At 43.7% G+C, this 15,481-nt stretch overlaps 1 protein-coding gene across 1 annotated transcript in view; it reads left to right on the top strand.

Annotated features, from left to right (window-relative positions):
• LOC126248382 (uncharacterized) overlaps positions 1–15,481 on the top strand; it is a 549,077-nt gene that overhangs the window by 184,640 nt on the left and 348,956 nt on the right. The window lies entirely within an intron of this gene.

The following is a 15,481-nucleotide window of genomic DNA, read 5'->3' on the forward strand; positions in this document are numbered from 1 at the left end:
CTCAGTTTGCTTCTCCCGTCATGTGCTGTTGCTCGCCGTCTGGCCACGGCAGCCAGGGACAGTGGTCATGTGTGCACAAGTTGCATTCGCATGAATATCTCTCTCTCTCTCTCTCTCTCTCTCTCTCTCTCTCTCTGTATGTGTGTGTGTGTTTAATTCAGGAGACTTTTTGGCTGATAAATTACTTGTTTAGCAGTATTTCTGTTGTGCCTGTCTGTGAGTCAACATTTCCATTATATGTTGAGTAGCAATCCATCCTTTTCATAATATAGAAGAGACAAATCAGTAAGTTGACATATTTTGCTTATTTTCATTCAGTAGTGTCGTATGGAATAATGTTCTGGAGTAATTCATTTTTAAGAAACAGACTTCATTGTGCAAAAACTTGCTGTAAGACTATTATGTAGTGCTCACCCATGATCAACTTGTAGACATGTGTTTAAGGCGTTGGGCATTTTGACTACTGCTTCACAGTATATTTATTCCCTCATGAAGTTTGCTGTAAATAATCCACTACAGCTCAAAAAGAGCAACGAGATACATAATTACAATACCAGAAGGAAAAACGACATACATTACTCTCCATTAAGGTTGTCTTTACTATAAGAAGGGGTCCACAATGTTGCAACAAAAATTTTTGAATACTTATCCAGTGACATAAAATGTAAAATTTGATAACAAACTGAGAAAGTTTCTCCTTGACAGCTCCTTCTATTCCATAGAAGAATTTCTATTGCTGTAATGTATAAAAGGTGGTGGGTAGGAATTACTAACTCACATCTGTATATTCAACCATACTGACAAATTAATTCATGATGTGAATGTAAAATGATTGCTCCACTTCACTACAATTAATTCTCTAAAATGGTTTATGAAACATGAAACTAATGAACTAACTAACTAACTTCCTGCATTTTGCTACAGTTTTATGGCCTTTCAAGTTGTCTCTATCAACAACACCATCCGCATAAACCCTCATGGAACTTCCAATGTTATCTACTGGCTCATTTATATATAGTGAAAAATAATGGTCCTGTAACACTCCTGTGGGGCATGCTCCAAATTACTTTCATGATTGAAGACTTCCTTCTATGTAGAATGACATGCTGCGTTTTTGTTTGCTAGAAACTCTTCAGTTTAATCACACAGTTGGTTTGATATTCTGTATGCTTCTATTTTGTTCATTAGGTGGCAGTGCATAACTGTGTTGAACACCTTCTAGAAGTTGAGGAACTCTGCATCTACATGAGTATCTGTATGTACTGCACATGGAGGAGGCATTGAATGGCAGATAGGCACAGTTCTCGAAAGATGACCAGATAATCTTCAGCTATTTTATTACGTCATTTGTCAATCGTAGAGAAAACAGAACTCACACATATTCACACAAGCACAACTAGTACGCTCATGGCCATTGTCATCTCTGAGTGCTAAGGACCAACTGCAACTTTGTCTGAGGCGATCTGTGCTGGGTTGGGTAGTTGGGATACAGAGGTGGTGTGGGGTGGGAAAGTGTAGGGATGCCAGATTTTCTGAACTGCACAAGTGAGAACTCTCCCTGAAATGTATACTTCATTCACATAATCTTCCTTAGTGTAACCTTTACTAGTTGCAGCCATCCACCTGCCTATCCCTTTCCTTGTTCCCAGTCCTGCCCTACACATGCCATCTACAGGATGAAGAAAAATTCGCGCACTTGGACTTCGCAGTGTGGTTCCTCACATACTAGCAAACCAAAAATGTCTGTCACAAAATTTCAACTTGCGCATATTTCTGGCAATAAATGGACCTTAAAGATAAGCAATCTGGCAATGCTGTAACCTCATATGGTAACTACCTGTGTCAGGATATAGGAGCTGTGCTGTGGTTGCAGTGGGTAGCATGTTGCATTAGCATGCTTGAGGTTGTGGGTTCAAAGTGAATGCAGGTGTAAAAACAAATTTTTATTCCAGTTTGATTCTATCATATAATATTGTTGTATACGTTGTTTCCTAAACCCATGTGTATCCGACATTTACCTAATACAGTTTTCTGTGACAGTGAACAAAACAAAAATGTGGTCAGACAAGTCAGAAATGTGACAGAATAACTTCAAAAATAGTATCAGTTGTGAGATGCTAAGATGATTGCACAGTTAAAAACATCTACTAGTCATTTATAGTACATGCAGTACGTCCACTCAGATGCAACACATTAGCAACCAATAACAATGATAATTTTCGTATTAATGAGTGCAAGATATTTACAAAACAATATTTTGACCTCAGGATGCCCAACGCCTTAAACACACATCTACAAGTTGATCGTGGGTGAGCACTACATAATAGTCTTACAGCAAGTTTTTGCACAATGAACTCTGTTTCTTAAAAATGAATTACTCCAGAACTTTTGCTCAAAACTACCCCTCTGCATGTCCAAACATTGCACAACCCACTGGATCATGCAGCTATGGACTCTGAGCAATATGGCTACATCCCAGCCGGCCGAAGTGGCCGTGCGGTTCTAGGCGCTGCAGTCTGGAACCGCGAGACTGCTACGGTCGCAGGTTCGAATCCTGCCTCGGGCATGGATGTGTGTGATGTCCTTAGGTTAGATAGGTTTAACTAGTTCTAAGTTCTAGGGGACTAATGACCTCAAAAGTTGAGTCCCATAGTGCTCAGAGCCATTTGAACCATTTTTGCTACATCCCATAGATACAATGTGAATACATGCTCTCTGTTCTTCCACACTTGTCACCGAGCGAGGTGGCGCAGTGGTTATCACACTGGACTCGCATTTGGGAGGACGACGGTTCAATCGCACGTCCGGCCATCCTGATTTAGGTTTTCCGTGATTTCCCTAAATCGCTCCAGGCAAATGCCGGGATGCTTCCTTTGAAAGGGCACGGCCGACTTCCTTCCCTGCCCTTCCCTAATCCGATGAGACCGATGACCTTGCTGTTTGGTCTCTTCCCCCAAAAAACCAACCAACCATCCACACTTGTCGGCAGAGTAGAATACGTGTGCTCCTTCCTGTTTCCCCATTGGAAGAAATCCAGGAGATTTAGGTCAGGTGAATGTAGAGGCCATACAACTGGACCTCCCTGTGTGAGCCGTTTCCCTGGAAATGTTCTGGCTAAATACTGTTGCGCATTAATTCCAAAGTGTGGTGGGCACCATCGTATTGGAACCATAACCTCTGCCGAACATGAAGTGAAACATCTCCCAATGCATCAGACAAATCGTTTGAGAGGAATGCATAATACGTTTGTGCAGTCAGCTGGTCAGGCAACAAGTAGGGATCCAAACTCCTGTCTCCCAGTATTCTGGCTCAGACGTTGGTGCCAAAGTGAACTTGATATCCATGGGTGTGGGAGATGGGCGGGTTAACATCACACCAATGGTGGGCATTGTGCATATTGAGGACAACTTCACAAATGAATGCTGCTTCATCCAACCACATTACGGTGTTTATGAATATGTTATTGGCTTCCTGTCATTGTTGGAACCATTCACAGAATTGCATCTGCAGACCGCCGTCTGTAGAATGATCGTGTTGCATTATAGAATAATGATAGGGGTGTTGCCCTTGCTCGTGCAACACGTTAACAACCATGCATTGCAAGACACGTAGCTGCCTTGCTACATTACCTGTACTTCGCTGGTGTTTTTTGTTTATGACCTCCAGAATAGGTTCTTCAGTAGCTGGAGTATGGTGAGTCCATGAATGACCTCTGTCCCACGATGGTGGCAGATGGGAACATGCCTCTTGAAGACGTAGCTGCAGACATTGTAACACATTTTTATCTGGATGATATCGACCAGGATATCTTGCAGCATATTCACGAGTGAAAACACCAGCCCATTTATCAGATGCACCAGGGACCAGAAGCTACCCATGTATTCATCATTTGTGTATGTCTGACACACTGTTTTAGAATAATACAAGAAGAAAATATGATATGATTACAAATGTACAAGGGTCTGTTATGGGCACATCACTATTCTAGCAGCTAGTCCCTGCCTGGTGAACAACACACACACTATTAACACTTCATTGGTCGCAGCAGGCTGTTCCATCTAATGCACATCACCTCTCTTACAGCTTTTGTTCTTCATGATTCATCCTGACACTGCTAAATGTGAAATGTTCATTTTAGAATTATACTGTTTCCCTACTGCTAATGAATGTGATGTTTAATAACAATAATAGTAATAGTAGTAGTAGTAGTAGTAGTAGTAGTAGTATGTGGAGATACTTACTAAACAGGATGTACCTATCAGACTCAATGCTTAAGGTTCCATGATGATAATTCATACAAATAGTAACAGAGTTTGGAAATTATATTCATAGCACATTGCTAGCTCTACTGGTGACATAACACCCTAATGAAATGTTATGGACCTGAATGTGGCAAGAATAATAGTGGTAATAATTGATGGGGCCATTGGGGAAGGGTACACAGAAAATAGGTTTGGAATCTAGTAGATGTAGTGGTGTGAAAAAGTTCGCATCATCGACCTGCAATAGGCTTGTTCAAAAACTGACCAACAAAAACAATTGTACTTCCATTTCTGTGTTTGTAGTAAGTAAGCGTAAATGTTTAATAGGTGACCCACTGTAATCACTGTTTGGTGATTAAGACACCAGATCCTGTACCATATAGACTACATTTATCAAATAAAAACAAATAAGCTTTGACCCAGAATTGAACCCTCGACCTTCTGCATGCTAGCCATAAACACTATCCACTATATCAACTGCACATCGCTGCTCCTGCATGCGGACAGAAGTAGTTACCATATGTGTGATCACTGTGTTGCCAAACTGCCAGTCTTTAATGTTCATTTTCTGCCGGAAATATGCACACTATGAAATTTTGAGACCAGCATTTTTGTATGGCTAGTATGTGAAGAATCACACTGTGAAGTCCGAATGCATGAATTTTTCTTCATTCTATATATTCCCAGTGTGCTTGCAGAGTCCCCCTTCCCCTTCTCTACTTCTCTCCCCTTTGCCCACTCTCCCTTTCCCCATCACCTAGCAACCTACCCCACAATTCCTCTGTATCCCCACTAGGCACCCCAGTGCCGGTTCATCTCAGGTGCAGTTGGGCATTAGCACCTGGAGTGGCTGTGTCTGTGTGAGTTATGCTTTAGTTAGTTTGATGGACTCTCAGTTTGGTAGGCAAATAACAACTAGCAGTCTTTTTTGTTGTGTATGTTTGCGACTCAGTGCCTGCTGTATGTGGTAAATAGCAATCCATCCGTTTTATATTGTTTTTATTTCATTCCAGGTTTTTCCATTGCTTGAATTTGAGATTTAATTCAGGACAATATTATCTGTGAACCAGTACTTCCCATATAACACCACTAAGCACCAATATACCCCCCGGGGGTCCACAACTCTTTTGTGGATACGTGCGTAGTGAGCACGGGACCCCGAGCTAATGTGACCTTCCTTCCTTTCTGGGCTGCATACCTTCCCTTTCCGCATCCTTTCCCATCCCCAATCTTCCCCCCCCCCCCCCCCCCTCACCTCTGGCTCTTTCCTTCCCTTTCTCTCCCTCCCTCTGGGAGTATGGTTTGTGCCTACGTCCGGAGACGGACGCTCGAAACTGTAACAAATTCTTTGCTTTCTCTGCTTGCAAGTCTTCGTCCTTCCTCTGTCCTTCTCTTTTCCTTACCTCTTCTCTTTGCCCTTTTCTCCGCTACAGCGTTTGAGACCTCTCTTCTTTCCTTTCCCTTTCTCTTTTTTCCTCCCTGTGCGTGTCTGAAGGCCGACCCACGCATTTGCATGCGTAGCCGGTGACGGCGTAACGCTTAATTCCCCGTCCCGGGTAGACAGGTAGGACACGTACATACCCCCTGGTAACGGCCAGGCCCAGGGAGGGGTGATTACCTGAGCTGATACCTTCCGAAAGTGCTGATTGGTCCCTCCGTCCGTTTGTTGGGAGGTGTGACCTGAGATGTGAACAATCACCTAAGGCGGGAGTGCCGTCAGTGAGGGCCCCCACAAGGAAGGAGCGCGCCATTGGAGACGCCGGTAATCATGGGGGATACTTTCGCAATGGTTTCCTCATCTTCTACTATGTCAGCTCACAAGCGTAAGTTCAGTGAGTCTCAGCCACAGACAGTCCTTCCATCGTTGCACAGTTCCTTGTTGTTTCTCGGTCTGACGAAGGTCATGATTTCTCCACGGTCAACCCTTTCATTATTCAGAAAGGTGTCGACGCAATTGAGGGTCCTGTAAAGTCTTGTTCCAGATTACGAAATGGCACCATGTTGTTAGAAACAGTCAGTGCGCTCCAGGCACAAAAATTGCTGCGTACTTCACTGCTACACACCTTCCCTGTCCGGGTGGAACCGCACCGTACTTTAAATTCATCACGTGGGGTCGTTTATACTCGCTCCCTCAACGGATTGTCTGACGAGGAAATTCAACACTACCTGTCTGACCAGGGCGTAACGGCAGTTCATAGAGTCATGAAAAGGGTTGACACGAACATCATTCCAACCCGTACTGTCTTCTTGACATTTGACAGAGTTCAACTCCCATCGAAAATCAAAGCAGGCTATGAGATAATTTCCGTTCGCCCTTACATCCCAAACCCCACGCGTTGCTATCAGTGTCAGCGGTTCAATCACACGAGCCAGTCCTGTTCCAACCCTGCCAAATGTGTTACGTGTCGCAAGGATGCCCATGAGGGTGCTTGTCCACCTCCATCCCCTCGTTGCATCAACTGTATGGGTGACCACACTGCTTCCTCTCGAGATTGCCCCATTTTTAAAGACGAAAAGCTCATTCAGGAAATCAGAGTGAAGGAAAAGGTGTCGACCTTTGCTGCTCGAAAATTATTCGCCAGTCGACAGCCCACCGTGCCTCAGACAGGAAAATACAGCACTGTCATTGCCTCTCCTCGGCCAACAAAGGAGGCGGCCACGCAGACTTGTGACCTTACCTATAGTGCCACGGTCGTCAGATCGGCCAGCGCAAAGATCGCCCGTTCAACCTCCCCACCTTCGCCTGCCCACTCTATGGCTCACCCTTCATCGGGTTCTGCTAAATCTCGAGCCCAAAAGTCAGACACCAAGACTTCGAAAAAAGAGCATACTCGTGAAGATTTTTTACGTATCCCAACTTCACAACCATCGGTTCCTCCTTCATCTAAACATCATGTTTCAAAGAAGGCTAGTAAGAAACCCAGTTCATCTCCTTCTTCGCCAAAGCGTGTCTCATCTACAGCACCACCTGGCGGTAATCGCCCTTGGCCGTCTTCTGTGTCGCCGAGGCGCACTGCTGGTGGCCGATCAACCGGCCGATCGCTGGTTGCAGGAGCTGCTCCTGAACAACCTATGGATCAGGATCTTCTGCCTTCAGCTGACTGCCATTCCATGCTGTCAGTCGCAAGCTCTGAGCAGTCGCTGAGTTGACGGCGACCTTGGTCACATTCCTCCATTTTCTGTTCACCCTATGTCCATTACCCGCAGCATTCTAGCCAATCGGGATGAATTGTCGATCCTCTTACGATCCTACTCGCTGGTCATTTTCTGTCTTCAGGAAACAAAGCTACGTCCCCATGACCGCTCTGTTCTCCCCCATTTTCAGTCTGTCCGATTTGATCTCCACTCTGTTGAAGGCACTCCAGCACATGGAGGACTCATGATTCTTCTCCATGATACTCTCCATTATCACCTAATCCCCTTGAACACTTCGTTCCAGGGTGTCGCTGTCCGTCTTTCCCTTTCTGGATATAACTTTTCTCTTTGTACTGTATACATTCCATCGTCCACACCAATGGCACGAGCTGACCTCCTTGGTCGGCTTCCACCCCCCTATTTGCTGGTTGGGGACTTCAATGCCTACCACCCGCTTTGGGGATCTCCACATCCTTGTCCACGTGGCTCACTATTGCTAGACGTCTTCCACCAAGCGGATCTAGTTTGCCTCAACACTGGGGTCCCTACATTTTTGTCTGCCTTCACGGCAAATTTCTCTCATTTGGACTTTTCGGTCGGTACTTTTCCGCTAGCTCGGCGCTTCGAATGGTTCGGCCTTGATGATACACACTCGAGTGACCACTTTCCATGTGTCCTTAGACTGCAGCCTCAACTGCCATATATGCGCCCGCGACGCTGGAAGTTTGCCCAAGCCGATTGGACACTTTTTTCGTCTCTAGCGACATTCAATGACCGTCACTTTCCTAGCGTCGACGATGAGGTCACACACATTACAGACGTTATTCTTACAGCTGCGGAACATTCAATACCACGCATCTCCGCATTGCCCCAGCACCCCCCCAGTTCCTTGGTGGAACGAGGCATGCCGTGACGCAGTACGTGAGCGTCGACGTGCTCTTCGCGTTTTCCGCCACCATCCTACTTTGGCCAACTGTATCCGCTATAAGCAGTTCCGTGCGCAATGCCGTCGTGTCATCCGCGATAGCAAGAAGGCAAGCCGGAAATTCTTTACTTGTTCATTTAACACCTTCACTCCCTCCTCGGAAGTTTGGAGTCGGATTCGACGGTTATCTGGCGCGCCTAGTTTCTCCCCGGTCTCTGGGCTCACTGTCACGCATGATACGTTAGTGGACCCCGTCGCAATTTCTAACTCATTGGGTCAACACTTTGCTGATATTTCGAGCTCTTCAAATTACCCGCCAGCGTTTCTCCCGAAGAAATGTGCAGCGGAAGTGCAACCTCTTGCTTTCTTCTCTCAAAATCGCGAAAGCTATAATACTGTTTTCTCCATGCAGGAACTCCAACATGCACTCTCTTCTTCTCGCTTCTCCGCCCCAGGACCGGATGGTATCCACATCCAAATGTTGCTGCATTTATCAACCCATAGTCTGCATTACCTCCTTCGCCTTTATAATCGAATTTGGACCGACAGTACTTTTCCCAGACGATGGCGGGAAGCTATCGTCGTTCCTGTTCGGAAACCTGGAAAGGACAAACATCTCCCCTCTAGCTATCGCCCCATTTCTCTCACGAGTAGTGTATGTAAGGTTTTGGAGCGTATGGTGAATTGCCGTTTAGCTTGGTGGCTGGAGTCCCGCAGTCTCTTAACACCTGCCCAATGTGGTTTCCGAAAGCATCGTTCTGCAGTTGACCATCTTGTTGCTCTCTCCACTTATATCATGAACAATTTTCTCCGGAAACGCCAAACAGTAGCAATATTTTTTGATCTGGAGAGGGCATACGATACCTGTTGGAGGACAGGCATCCTCCGCACACTGTTCTCTTGGGGCTTTCGAGGTCGGCTGCCCCTTTTTCTTCGCGAATTTATGGCAGAGCGCACATTTAGAGTGCGGGTGAACACTACTCTCTCCCGTACTTTCTCCCAAGAAAACGGGGTACCCCAGGGCTCCGTGCTAAGTGTTGTACTGTTTGCCATTGCCATAAATCCAATTATGGATTGTCTCCTTCCTGATGTCTCGCGCTCCCTCTTTGTGGACGATTTTGCGATCTACTACAGCTCTCAACGGACCAGCCTTCTTGAACGACGTCTTCAAGGATGTCTCGATCGCCTCCACTCTTGGAGCATCGAAACCGGCTTCCGTTTTTCTCCCAGTAAGACCGTTTGTGTTAATTTTTGGCGACGTAAGGCGTTTCTTCCACCCTCCTTACATCTAGGACCTGTCAACCTTCCGTTTTCGGACGTGGCTAAATTCTTGGGTCTTATGTTTGATAGAAAACTGTGCTGGTCCTCCCACGTTTCCTATCTTTCAGCTCGCTATCTGCGATCCCTCAACACCCTCCGTGTCCTGAATGGTACCTCCTGGGGAGCGGACCGAGTGGTCCTTCTCCGCCTCTATCGCACCTTAGTGCGCTCGAAATTGGACTATGGAAGCATAGTCTACTCCTCTGCTCGGCCGTCTATTCTTCGGCGTCTCGACTCTATCCACCACCATGGATTACGTTTAGTGTCTGGCGCTTTTTACACCAGCCCTGTGGAAAGCCTTTATGCTGAGACTGCTGAACCTCCGCTGTCCAATCGGCGAGCAGTCCTTCTGAGTCGTTATGCTAGCCATCTGTCTTCCATGCCTGCTAATCCAGCCCATGACATTTTTTTCGACGCCTCCTTGGATGTAGGGTATGCAGGCCGCCCTTCCTCCCTACTACCACCGGGAGTCCGCTTCCGTCAATTGCTCCATTCTCTTTCCTTCCGCTTTCCTAAAACCTTCTTGACAACTTGGGGTACAGCACCGCCTTGGCTCCGTCCCCGGATCTGCCTGCTCCGTGACCTTTGTCAATTTCCCAAGGATGGTACCCCTTCACTTGTTTATCGTCGGGCATTTGCTGCTCTATGTGCCACATTTATTTACACTGATGGCTCGAAAACATCGTTAGGTGTAGGGAGTGCCTATATTGTTGGCGACACCCCAAATCGATTTCGGCTTCCCGACCAGTGTTCGGTGTATACTGCGGAGCTTTACGCTGTTCTCCAGGCTGTCCAATACATCCGCCGCCATCAGCGGATACAGTATGTTATCTGTTCAGATTCTCTCAGCTCTCTACTCAGTCTCCAAGCTCTCTACCCTGTCCACCCTCTGGTCCACTGGATTCAGGACTGTCTGCGCTTGCTCCACCTGGGGGGCGTCTCGGTGGCGTTTCTGTGGCTCCCAGGACACGTTGGTATCTGTGGAAATGAGGCGGCCGATATAGTGGCCAAGGCTGCAGTCTCTCTTCTTCGGCCAGCTATTCGATCGATTCCCTTCGCCGATCTACGGAGCGTTTTATGTCGTCGTGTTGTTCTTTTATGGTACGCACATTGGTCGACACTTCCCCATAATAAATTGCGGGACGTGACAGCTCTTCCCTGTGCTTGGACCTCTTCCTCCCGAACGCGTCGTCAGGAGGAGGTAATTTTAACTAGACTTCGGATAGGGCACTGTCTTTTTAGCCATCGACATCTTTTAAGCGGCGATCCGCCCCCACTCTGTCCCCACTGCTCTCAGCTGTGGACGGTAAGACACCTTTTAATTGAGTGCCCCTATTTTACTCTGTTACGCACCCGTCTACAGCTGTCGCCTGATATATCGTCCATTTTAGCAGATGACACGCGCTCGGCCGATCGCGTTCTCGAGTTTATTAGTGCCAGTGGGGGACAACCAACCCCTTTCTATAGTGGATTTTTAAGCCTTCCTTCTGCTTTTGGTTTCTCCAATTTTTTGAGTTTCGTTCCCATTGCTGCTGGTTTCCATTTTCGGTGTTTACTGTTTCCTAAGTCACGGACCGGTCGCTAATGACCATAGCAGTTTTGCACCATAAAAAAAAAAAAAAAAAAGCACCCATATGACTGATGGCGGTTTTATCTGTTATCTGTCAAATTTGACAGAAGTCATTGCGGTAGAAAAGTTGTATGTACTTACATCTCAGATCTGTATTTAATTATGTGCAATCGAGTGCAAAGCAAGTGGAAGTTCTGAAAAATGTTAGTGGGTGCCGCCACAACTAACTCCTGCTGTCGAATATATGTAGCGCTACACAGGCATGCTTTGTAGGCACAAAGATAAATACTGGCACCAAATCCTCTGCGTCAGTAAATAAATTTAAAAAAATGTTGGAATACGAGCTTTTGTTCTCCGCCCCGAGTTTCGACACTGCATTTTCATACATTATCCAACGAAGTAAATACAAATTCCGTATTGTTCATCTTCGAATGTAGCAGCATTTCAATGTACTACGAAAATCCGACTGGCAAGACTGACTGGGATGTTTGTCGATATGGCCAACTCTACGTTCTAAAATAAAATAAATAAATAGGAACTTCTATGAATTGTGAATCACATGCAGTATTCTCTTCACCATACGAATAATACGAATATAAACATTTTGCCATGTATTGTTTCATGTTTGCTGCTATCTCATTTAAATCGTGTCTGCCTAATAAACTACGAAACTAGAGTGAGACAACAGCAAATGCGGAAGAATATACATATCATGTCATGTTTATATTCGTATTATTTTTATGCCTAATAGTGATACAGTCATAAATGAAACACAGCAATTGACTAGATTTTTAAATCTAAGATGACTCTAATTTCTGTGCAGAATGGAATGTACTGAAGAGGCGCCTGCAAAGATTTTGAAACGGAGAAAAAATTTCGCTAAACTGTCGTTCAGAACATCTTCTATCATACACAGTGTATTATTTGGTTCTTGTTGACCATTATCAAAGAAAGCAGCAGTGCAAGTAACAACAAATAGCAGTCTCTTGCCATTGTTTCGCTAATGAGACGATCCCCCCCCCCCCCTCTTTTTTTTTTTTTTTTTAAATAAAATGCCTGAGTAGTGGGCACAATAGCAAGCCATGCCGCGAGCGGCGACAGGCGATAAACACGCACAATCAGAATGCGACAAACAATGCATGACACAGTACAGTATGCATTTTCAGATTAGACTGACGTAAACACCTATAACAAAGAAAACGGCGCGTATCAGATCAAAGAAAAATAAGCAATCAATTCAAACCAGGCGAAGCACGTGAAAAAGGAAGGGTACCCGTATAAATACGGATGAAGCGCCTGACGCATAGCAATGGCTACCTGGTAAAGCTTAACTGCTAAGGTTACGACTTGAACCAAACTACTGTAACTGTATCGTCATTCATTCGACCTAAATTGTGTCTCATATTACAATGGACCAACTTTGTTTCGATTTGGAGATGCGGCCTAAAACTTTTCTCTCCCCTTAAATTTTGAGTCTCAAATTTCAGGTGCGGCTTAGATTCGGGAAATTTTTTTTCCTTGATTTTGAGTCTCATTTTTCAGGTGCGGCTTAGATTCGAGTAAATATGGTATTGAGCAGATAAGGTGGTGAATTACCAATGTACAGTAAAACTTGATCAAAATGAAATCACATGGGACTAAAATAAATAATTTTCCAAGTTGGAAAAGTTTCCAAATTACATAGAACTCACTAGGTTACATAAAATTTATCAGATATCATACATAAAAATACAAATTTATAATTATGCACAAATTTATGTACCTTCACTAGTAGGTGTTCATTTACTGTATATTGTACAATAGAATACTACACGATCACACTAATTGGTAAATAACACAGTATATTTGTGTTTTTACTCTAACTTTAATTTCATTTATTGTTGTATGTGTTCACGTGTTATTCCTGTGTTTATTTGCTTTTCATTCCACTTTTTTCATCACATATCAAGGTGGGAAACCTGCTTGAATTTCCTGAAAAAAAAAAAACCTTTTTTTTTTCTATGCAATATTTTGCACTATACGATAGTTCTAACAGCTTGGGAGAATTTGTGTGTGCTGCTAATGGCAGAACATTGTCTATGCTTCTTCATACATATTAATTTTTCTAGGGCCATCATTTTTCTTCTCCTCTTCCTCCTTTGTTCCTTTCTGGTCATCTTCTGTAATGTGGATTTCTGTCAAATTTGTTGCTGAAGTAAAGATGGAATGAGTTCACAAAAAGTAGTAACTTTGAATGTAGTCATCTGCACTATATGAAATGTTTTGTATTTTAATTCAGCAGTTGCTGTGTTGCATTTTCTTGAGTTTCAATGGCCACAGAAGTGTCTTGTTCTTGATCTCCAAAACCCACTTTGTTGACTCACTTGGTAACAGTTTCAGGCTTTATTTCCCTTACTGCCAAGCCAATCCAGGACAAAAACTGACCAGGCAAGAGAAAATGCACTTTCTGCTTCTTCGACACCAAGAATAAGAGACTGCTTCAGTAATTGCCTATCATGCGACTTGAATGTGTAAATAACTCCCTGGTTCATGGATTGCATGAGGCTGGTTGCAACTGGTGGGAACCAAGCCAATTTCATGTTTGATAATTTGACTTTTAGGTGGCAAGTTGCATTGTCTAGGAAAAGGATAACTTCGCAATTTCCTTTTTTTGTTTTGGCATTTTGAGAGCCCAGCAATTCTTCCATAACCACTCACACCTTTTTATTGCTTCACCATGTGACTGGAAACTTACTGACGTCTATTTTTTGAAACAATGTGGTTTTGCTACTTTTCCAGTCAGCAGTGGCTTGTCCATATTACCTAACATGTTCCACACAGCAGTACAGTGAGTCTTTCCTTGGAAATTTTTCCACTGGTGCACTTCTCACCTTGAATTGCTAGAGATTTTGAAGGCAGTACACAATAACAGTCCCGTTTCATTGGCATTGAAAAGGTCTTTTGGGTCATAATTTGCCATTAGGTTGTACATTATTGTTTTCCATTCTGTTGCTACACTTTCCTACAGATTCTTAGCTTCATCACACACTTCATTCCATATGTTATGCCTAGCTGTGAATCTGTCCAGTCATCTAGCGACTTTCAGAGCCTCACTCTGCAACATGGGTCCACACAGAGGTAAGTTTTTTGCTTGAGCACTTATGAATGATTCCCATACACTCTCATTAATTTCTTCATTTCCTGTCTTTCTTGCCTTTTTTCATTTGTCCATTCCCTTTCATCCATTCATCCTGTATCTTATCCTTGTTTCTTAAAGCATCATAAGTTTGTGTTTTACCTCATTTGAAACACAACATTATTTCACATGCAGGGAGTTTGTCATTTTCACTCACCTCGATTACCTGAATCTTTTCGTGATGTTTTAGCAACACATACTTTTTGATCGACAACATTTTATCACTTGAAGTGCTATTGACTCTGAAACTGGCAGAAAATAATGAAGTTAGTGTATTTCTTTGGAATGCTTGACCTTGCCGGGTAAAACTATTGTTTAACGGAAAAAAAGGAAAAAACTCTTCACCGCGCAGATTGCGACAGGTTGTTTGTAGGTGCAGAACAATGCTCTAGTGTCCATTGTTGCACATCAGTAATAATGGAAAATGAGAAATGCCCACAAACAGAATGCTCACAAACAAACCACTTCATTTGATGTACCGACACCATGCATAAGTTGTTCGTTGTTACACGGAGTGGGGCAGTTTGATGTCCACACCTTTAGTGCCGCTCTATGCCGAACCTCTTTTCTTGTTTTTGTGCCACTTAAAAACATTGTAGGGCTGTATAGTCTCTGTGTTAAAAGTAGTGTATTTGAAGAGTCATGAATAACTAATGTATACTGTAATGCAGTATTAATGTGTAAGCTATTTTCCACATTATACAATGAATTATTAACTAAATCTTTAAACTTTATTCCATTTCTGTGTTAGGCACATTCTGCTTTATGCAAAAAAAATAGCATATTAAAGTGTATTGAATGCATCAGAACTGAAATACTGTTCACGAGACATATATGTTCATTTCAGGGACAGAGAATATGGAAAAACTGTTTTCTAACTAATTCTGTATAGCTTTCCAGTGTTCAATGTGGTTCACATGTTTTGTATCAATTTGTTCATATGATTTTTTTAGGCTTAATGAATGAGATCAATAAATGTGAAGAAAAGTTTTTAATAATTGTTTGTAATGTAAATGTTGAATTGGCTTTTGGTGACAAATCTAATTTGTACAGTTGTCAATGCGAGGATGATTTAAAATGGCTGCAGTTATTGT

Source organism: Schistocerca nitens, chromosome 3 (genome assembly GCF_023898315.1).
Source record: "Schistocerca nitens isolate TAMUIC-IGC-003100 chromosome 3, iqSchNite1.1, whole genome shotgun sequence".
Taxonomy (NCBI): domain Eukaryota; kingdom Metazoa; phylum Arthropoda; class Insecta; order Orthoptera; family Acrididae; genus Schistocerca; species Schistocerca nitens.